A 7,273-nucleotide genomic window follows, 5' to 3' on the forward strand; every position below is an offset into this window, starting at 1 on the left:
TTACCCACAACTAGTAGACTTCTGAAGCCCAAATCCATCCATGTGCTTCTTTGGAGAGAGTTACAAAATCGATCCATTGTGTTATTTTCTCACTTCCTCAGGGTCCAGTCCCCATGGAGAAACGCGTCGATCCGTCATGCCAAATTGGAATAATACGTATGGGCCGACTACATACAACCACACAGGGCAACTTGTTGTTGTTGTTTGTTTTAACCGCTTGCTGACCGCCGCGCACACATATACGTCGTCAGAATGGCACGGGCAGGCAGACGGGCGTACAGGTGTCCCGCCATCGCGTCACGGAGCTACAGAACGGGGACATGTCAGTGTATACAAGGCATCTCCCTGTTCTGCCTAGTGACAGGACACTGATCGTCTGATCCCTGTAATCGGGAGCGATGATCAGTGATGTGTCACAGTAAGCCCCGCCCCCACACAGTTAGAATCACTCCCTAGGACACACTTAACCCCTTCACTCCCAGTCACATTTATACAGTAATCAGTGCATTTTTATAGCTCTGATCGCTGTATAAATGACAATGGTCGCAAAATAGCGGCAAAATGTGTCCGATGTGTCCGCCGTAATGTCGCAGTCACGATAAAAATCGCAGATCGCCGCCATTACAAAGTTGCTTTGACTACAGCCACCCTAAACCTGGAGGTAGGTAGTGACATACAGGTAGGTTGTTTTGACTACATACACCCTAAACCTGGAGGTAGGTAGCACGATACAGGTAGGTTGCTTTCCCTACAGCCACACTAAACCTGGAGGTAGGTAGTGACATACAGGTAGGCTGCTTTCCTTACAGCCACACTAAACCTGGAGGTAGGTAGTGACATACAGGTAGGTTGCTTTCCTTACAGCCGCCCTAAACCTGGAGGTAGGTAGCGAAATACAGGTAGGTTGCTTTCCCTACAGCCGCCCCAAACCTGGAGGTAGGTAGCGAAATACAGGTAGGTTGCTTTCCCTACAGCCACCCTAAACCTGGAGGTAGGTAGTGACATACAGGTAGGTTGCTTTGCCTACAACCACCCTAAACCTAGAGGTAGGTAGTGACATACAGGTAGGTTACTTTGCCTACAACCACCCTAAACATGGAGGTAGGTAGCCACATACAGGTAGGTTGCTTTTCCTACAGCCACCCTAAACCTGGAGGTAGGTAGTGACATACAGGTAGGTTGCTTTCCTTACAGCCGCCCTAAATCTGGAGGTAATTAACGACATACAGGTAAGTTGCTTAACCTACAGCCGCCCTAAACCTGGAGGTAGGTAGCCACATACAGGGAGGTTGCTTTGCCTACAGCCACCCTAAACCTGGAGGTAGGTAGCGCCATACAGGTAGGTAGCTTTGCCTTCAGCCACCCTAAACCTTGAGGTAGGTAGCGCCGTACAGGTAGGTTGCTTTGCCTACAGCCGCCCTAAACCTGGAGGTAGGTAGCCACATACAGGGAGGTTGCTTTGCCTACAGCCGCCCTAAACCTGGAGGTAGGTAGCGCCATACAGGTAGGTAGCTTTGCCTTCAGCCACCTTAAACCTGGAGGTAGGTAGCGCTGTACAGGTAGGTTGCTTTCCTTACAGCCACCCTAAACCTGGAGGTAGGTAGTGACATACAGGTAGGTTGCTTTGCCTACAACCACCCTAAACCTAGAGGTAGGTAGTGACATACAGGCAGGTTGCTTTCCTTACAGCCGTCCTAAACCTGGAGGTAGGTAGTGACATACAGGTAGGTTGCTTTGCCTACAACCACCCTAAACCTAGAGGTAGGTAGTGACATACAGGCAGGTTGCTTTCCTTACAGCCGTCCTAAACCCAGAGGTAGGTAACGGCATACAGGTCGGTAGCTTTGCCTACAGCCACCCTAAACCCAGAGGTAGGTAGCGCCATACAGGTAGGTTGTTTTGCCTTCAGCCGCAGTACATTGCGGTCACTAAGTGGTTAAATATCCCACCGGGAGTGTAAATGACTCACTTCATTACAAAGTATAAGATGTGACGTTCTATTGGACGATTCCCCTCACTGGCTGCACCTTCCATGCGTTTCGTCCTGCGTCTCCATAGATTATCATTCCATGTGACGATCATCCAGCGGGACTCATTGGAGATCTCACGGCACATCCGCCACATTCTCCTATTCTGAAAAAAGGAATGAAATAACCATGGAAACCCCCGGGAGCCGTACGAGTGTGGATCAACGCGTTCCGGATCTGTCACTACACACAGCAACTTCTATCATTAGGAAGACGTCCTCGGGCTCCACACAGTGACTTGGCTGAGATGAGGCCGTCCAATGAGAGAGCGTCAAAGTCTTCTATCATTGGTGTTCATTCATACCCAGCCAACGCGTTTGGGGGATTTAACCCTTTTCGCTGATACGTTGGCACACAGTAGGGTGCAAATCTAACGAGCCAACTGTCTGCTGTCGGGTAGCAGAGATGACGTTCAAAAAAACTTTAATAGGTAATAACAAAGTGGCAACTCACAAAAAAAGAGCACATGTCACATATCACTATATTACCAAAAGTATTGGGACACCGGCCTTTACACGCACATGAACTTTAATGACATCCCAGTCTTAGTCCGGAGGGTTCAATATTAAGTTGGCTCCGCCCTTTGCAGCTAGGTTTAGGGGTGTGTCTATAGGAAGGCTATCCACAAGGCTTAGGGGTGTGTCTATGAGAAGGTCTGTCCACAAGGCTTAGGGGTGTGTCTATGAGAAGGTCTGTCCACAAGGTTTAGGGGTGTGTCTATGGAAAGGTCTGTCCACAAGGTTTAGGGGTGTGTCTATGGGAAGGTCTATACACAAGGTTTAGGGGTGTGTCTATGAGAAGGTATGTCCACAAGGTTTAGGGGTGTGTCTATGGGAAGGTCTATCCACAAGGTATAGGGGTGTGTCTATGGGAAGGTCTGTCCACAAGGTTTAGGGGTGTGTCTATGGGAAGGTCTGTCCACAAGGTATAGGGGTGTGTCTATGGGAAGGTCTGTCCACAAGGTTTAGGGGTGTGTCTATGGGAAGGTCTGTCCACAAGGCTTAGGGGTGTGTCTATGAGAAGGTCTGTCCACAAGGTTTAGGGGTGTGTCTATGGAAAGGTCTGTCCACAAGGTTTAGGGGTGTGTCTATGGGAAGGTCTATACACAAGGTTTAGGGGTGTGTCTATGAGAAGGTATGTCCACAAGGTTTAGGGGTGTGTCTATGGGAAGGTCTATCCACAAGGTATAGGGGTGTGTCTATGGGAAGGTCTGTCCACAAGGTTTAGGGGTGTGTCTATGGGAAGGTCTGTCCACAAGGTATAGGGGTGTGTCTATGGGAAGGTCTGTCCACAAGGTTTAGGGGTGTGTCTATGGGAAGGTCTGTCCACAAGGTTTAGGGGTGTGTCTATGGGAAGGTCTGTCCACAAGGCTTAGGGGTGTGTCTATGAGAAGGTCTGTCCACAAGGCTTAGGGGTGTGTCTATGAGAAGGTCTGTCCACAAGGTTTAGGGGTGTGTCTATGGAAAGGTATGTCCACAAGGTTTAGGGGTGTGTCTATGGGAAGGTCTATACACAAGGTTTAGGGGTGTGTCTATGAGAAGGTATGTCCACAAGGTTTAGGGGTGTGTCTATGGGAAGGTCTATCCACAAGGTATAGGGGTGTGTCTATGGGAAGGTCTGTCCACAAGGTTTAGGGGTGTGTCTATGGGAAGGTCTGTCCACAAGGTATAGGGGTGTGTCTATGGGAAGGTCTGTCCACAAGGTTTAGGGGTGTGTCTATGGGAAGGTCTGTCCACAAGGTTTAGGGGTGTGTCTATGGGAAGGTCTATCCACAAGGTTTAGGGGTGTGTCTATGAGAAGGTTTTTTTTACAAGACTTTACACTTCCTTCGTGAAATGGTAGAGGTACAGTGTACCCCATTACCATTTCACACAGGGGGGGTCAGGATCTGGGGGTCCCCTTTGTTAAAGGGGTCTTCCAGATTCTGATAAACCTCCCGCCCGCATACCCCCACAACCACCGGGCAAGGGTTGTGGGGATGAGATCCTTGTCCCCATCAACATGGGGACATCCTCAACATGTTGAGGGCATGTGGCCTGGTGCGGTTCAGGAGAGGGGGGGGGGGGCGCACTCTGTCCCCCCCTCTTTTCTGCGGCCGGCCAGGTCAACGTGCTCGGATAACGGGTCTGGTTATGGATATTTAGGGGGAACCGCACGTCATTTTTTTTTTAAATTCACGGCGGGGTTCCCCTTAATATCTATACCAGACCTGAAGGGTCTGGTTATTGAATTTTCGGGGACCTCCGCGCATTTTTTTTTTGTAAAAGTCCGTGTCCTATTGACTACAATGGGGTTCGGAGTTCGGGTTAGGGTTCCCGAACCCGAACTTTTTTTTTTAAGTTCGGGTTCGGACTCGAACCCGAACATCCAGGTGTCCGCTCAACTCTAGTCTCTACATAAAGATGGCAGAGGATCTAAGAAGATCGCAGAGACCCTGACACTGATCTGCAGCCCGGGGGCCGAGACCACCCAGCGGTATAACAGGACGGGTTCCCCTCGGGTCAATTATTTACATTAAATTAGATTATTAGGATGAATAATGGAAGAGGAATAAGTAAATATTGTACGTGGGCAGAAGTAGGGGGATGGGATAAAATATATATATATTTTTTTGCCCACTCTTGTAATTTCTTAGTTTGAACAGCAGAGGGAGGCATAGGACAGGCACTGTGGCTGTTACCAGGACCTTGTGTACATTATTGCCCTTCTGCCCCCCCTCCCCCTTCTCCTCCCATCCAAATCTGTCTTTTTCTGCTGAAACATTCATTTTTGGAGATTTAACCGGCACAGCGGGAGAGAGCGCAGAAAATGTGAGTATCGACCTTCCAAGGCTACAATGGATGTGATGCAACGGTCTGCGATTTAAGTTTTTAACAGTTGCAAGATTTCAGATTCTTTCACAGAATTATTTATTCTTTTATATCTGGAAATTTTATAAAATAGTTCATTTATTTTATTTATATATATATTTATATTTAATAAGTTTAAACATTCAAAAAAATAAATACAATTTATAAAATAGGGAATACTTGATGGTCTTTTTTTTCTGTCATTACCCTTGAAGTTTTTTTATATATATATCTTTTAATTTTATGCAATAGTTAATTTATTTTACTTATGTTTAAAAAAAATGTAGTAAAAATTGGGCGGACTTGATGGACCACTTGGTCTTTTTTTCTACCACCATTACCCTTAACCACTTCCATACCGAGGGGCACTTATACACCTTCCCGCCCAGGCCAATTTTCAGCTTTCAGCGCTGTCGCAATTTGAATGACAATTGCGCGGTCGTGCTACACTGGACCCAAATGAAATTTTTATCACTTTATTCCCACAAAGAGAGCTTTCTTTTGGTGGTATTTGATCACCTCTGCGATTTTTATTTTTTGCGCAACAACTAAAAAAAGATCGTCATTTTTGAAAAAAATTTCAGATTCAGTAAAATTGGCATAACTTTGAGGCGGCGTAGCGCATCGCATATACGCTACGCCGCCGTAAGTCAGAGAGGTAAGTGCTGTATTCACAAAGCACTTGCCTCCTAAGTTACGGCGGCGTAGCGTAAATGGGCCGGCCTAAGCACGCCTAATTCAAATGTGGAACAGGGGGGCGTGTTTTATGTAAATGATTCGTGACCTGACGTGATTGACGTTTTTTACGAACAGCGCATGCGCCGTCCGTGTACATATCCCAGTGTGCATTGCTCCAAAGTACGCCGCAAGGACGTATTGGTTTCGACGTGAACGTAAATTACGTCCAGCCCCATTCACAGACGACTTACGCAAACAACGTTAAATTTTCAAATTTCGACGCGGGAACGACGGCCATACTTAACCTTGGCTAGGCCAGCTATTTGTTCGACTAACTTTACGCCGGAAAAAGCCTTACGTAAACGACGGAACAAAATGCGCCGGGCGCACGTACGTTTCTGAATCGGCGTATCTAGTCATTTGCATATTCTACGCCGAACTTAACGGAAGCGCCACCTAGCGGCCAGCGTAAATATACACCCTAAGATACGACGGCGTAGGAGACTTACGCCGCTCATATCTTAGCCTAATTTAAGCGTATCTGGTTTCCAGAATACGCTTAAATTTACGACGGCGTAGATTCAGAGTTACGACGGCGTATCTACTGATACGCCGGCGTAACTCTTTGTGAATCAGTTTTTTTTTCTGTTATTTTTTTTGTAAATAAGTACGTTTTCTTCTTCAATTATTGGCACTGATATGGCGGCACTGATGGGCACCGATAGGCGGCACTGGTATGCTGCACTGATGGGCATTCATAGGCGGCACTGATGGGCACTCATAGGCGGCACTGGGCACTCTTTGGCGGCACTGATGGGCACTCATGGGTGGCACTTATGGGTGGCACTGATGGGTACTTATAGTTGGCACAGATGGGCACTGATAGGTGGGCACTGGGCATAGATGGGCACTAAGAGGTGGCACTGATGGACACTGGGTGGCACTGATGGACAGACACGAGGGAGGAAGAGCTGATCAACGGCTCTTCCTGTTTACATCGTGATCAGCCGTGATTGTACACGGCTGATCACGTGGTAAAGAGCCTCCGCCGGAGGCTCTTTACCGATCGGAGATGATCGGAGACTGACAACCCGCATCACCGATCGCCGCGCTGCGCGCCCCCACGGGGCGCGCAATAGACGTCCAGTCAGGATTTCACAACCACTTCCCGGACGTCAATTGACTATTGACTGGGCGGGAAGTGGTTAAAGTTTCTAAGGGCTCTTTCACACGGGCGGACCGTATGCCTGCTTTTTCATCCATCCGTGTACAGACGAAAAAGGGACATACAGTGATCCCTACGAGATAGCGGATGAACATTCGCTGACACCGGATCTCACCCGGTCCGTGTTCATCCGATCCCTCCCATAGGCAGGCATGTCCTGGCCATTGGGACTACAGGGAGTTTCCCGGTGGGCCGATGGCTCAGTGGGCCGGTTTCAGTGACAGCCTGTCAAAGTAATGGCTTTGCGGCTCACCCTCCACTTCATGCAGTGATGGGGGAAGGATGAGGAAAATACAGAGGAGAATAAGTGAAATAATAAAAGAGGTGAGTGAGGACTCCTTATGTTATGCTGCTTATGTTTTTTTGCACAATTGCGTATAGTTTATATACTGTTTTTATGCTTGTTTGCAAAATTAAAGTGGGCCAGTCTGGATGAAGTCCAGGGCCAAATTTTTGTCTCAGTCCAGCCCTGCCCATAGGGGAGAGCGGAGATC

This window comes from Rana temporaria, chromosome 8, assembly GCF_905171775.1.
Source record: "Rana temporaria chromosome 8, aRanTem1.1, whole genome shotgun sequence".
Taxonomy (NCBI): Eukaryota; Metazoa; Chordata; class Amphibia; order Anura; family Ranidae; genus Rana; species Rana temporaria.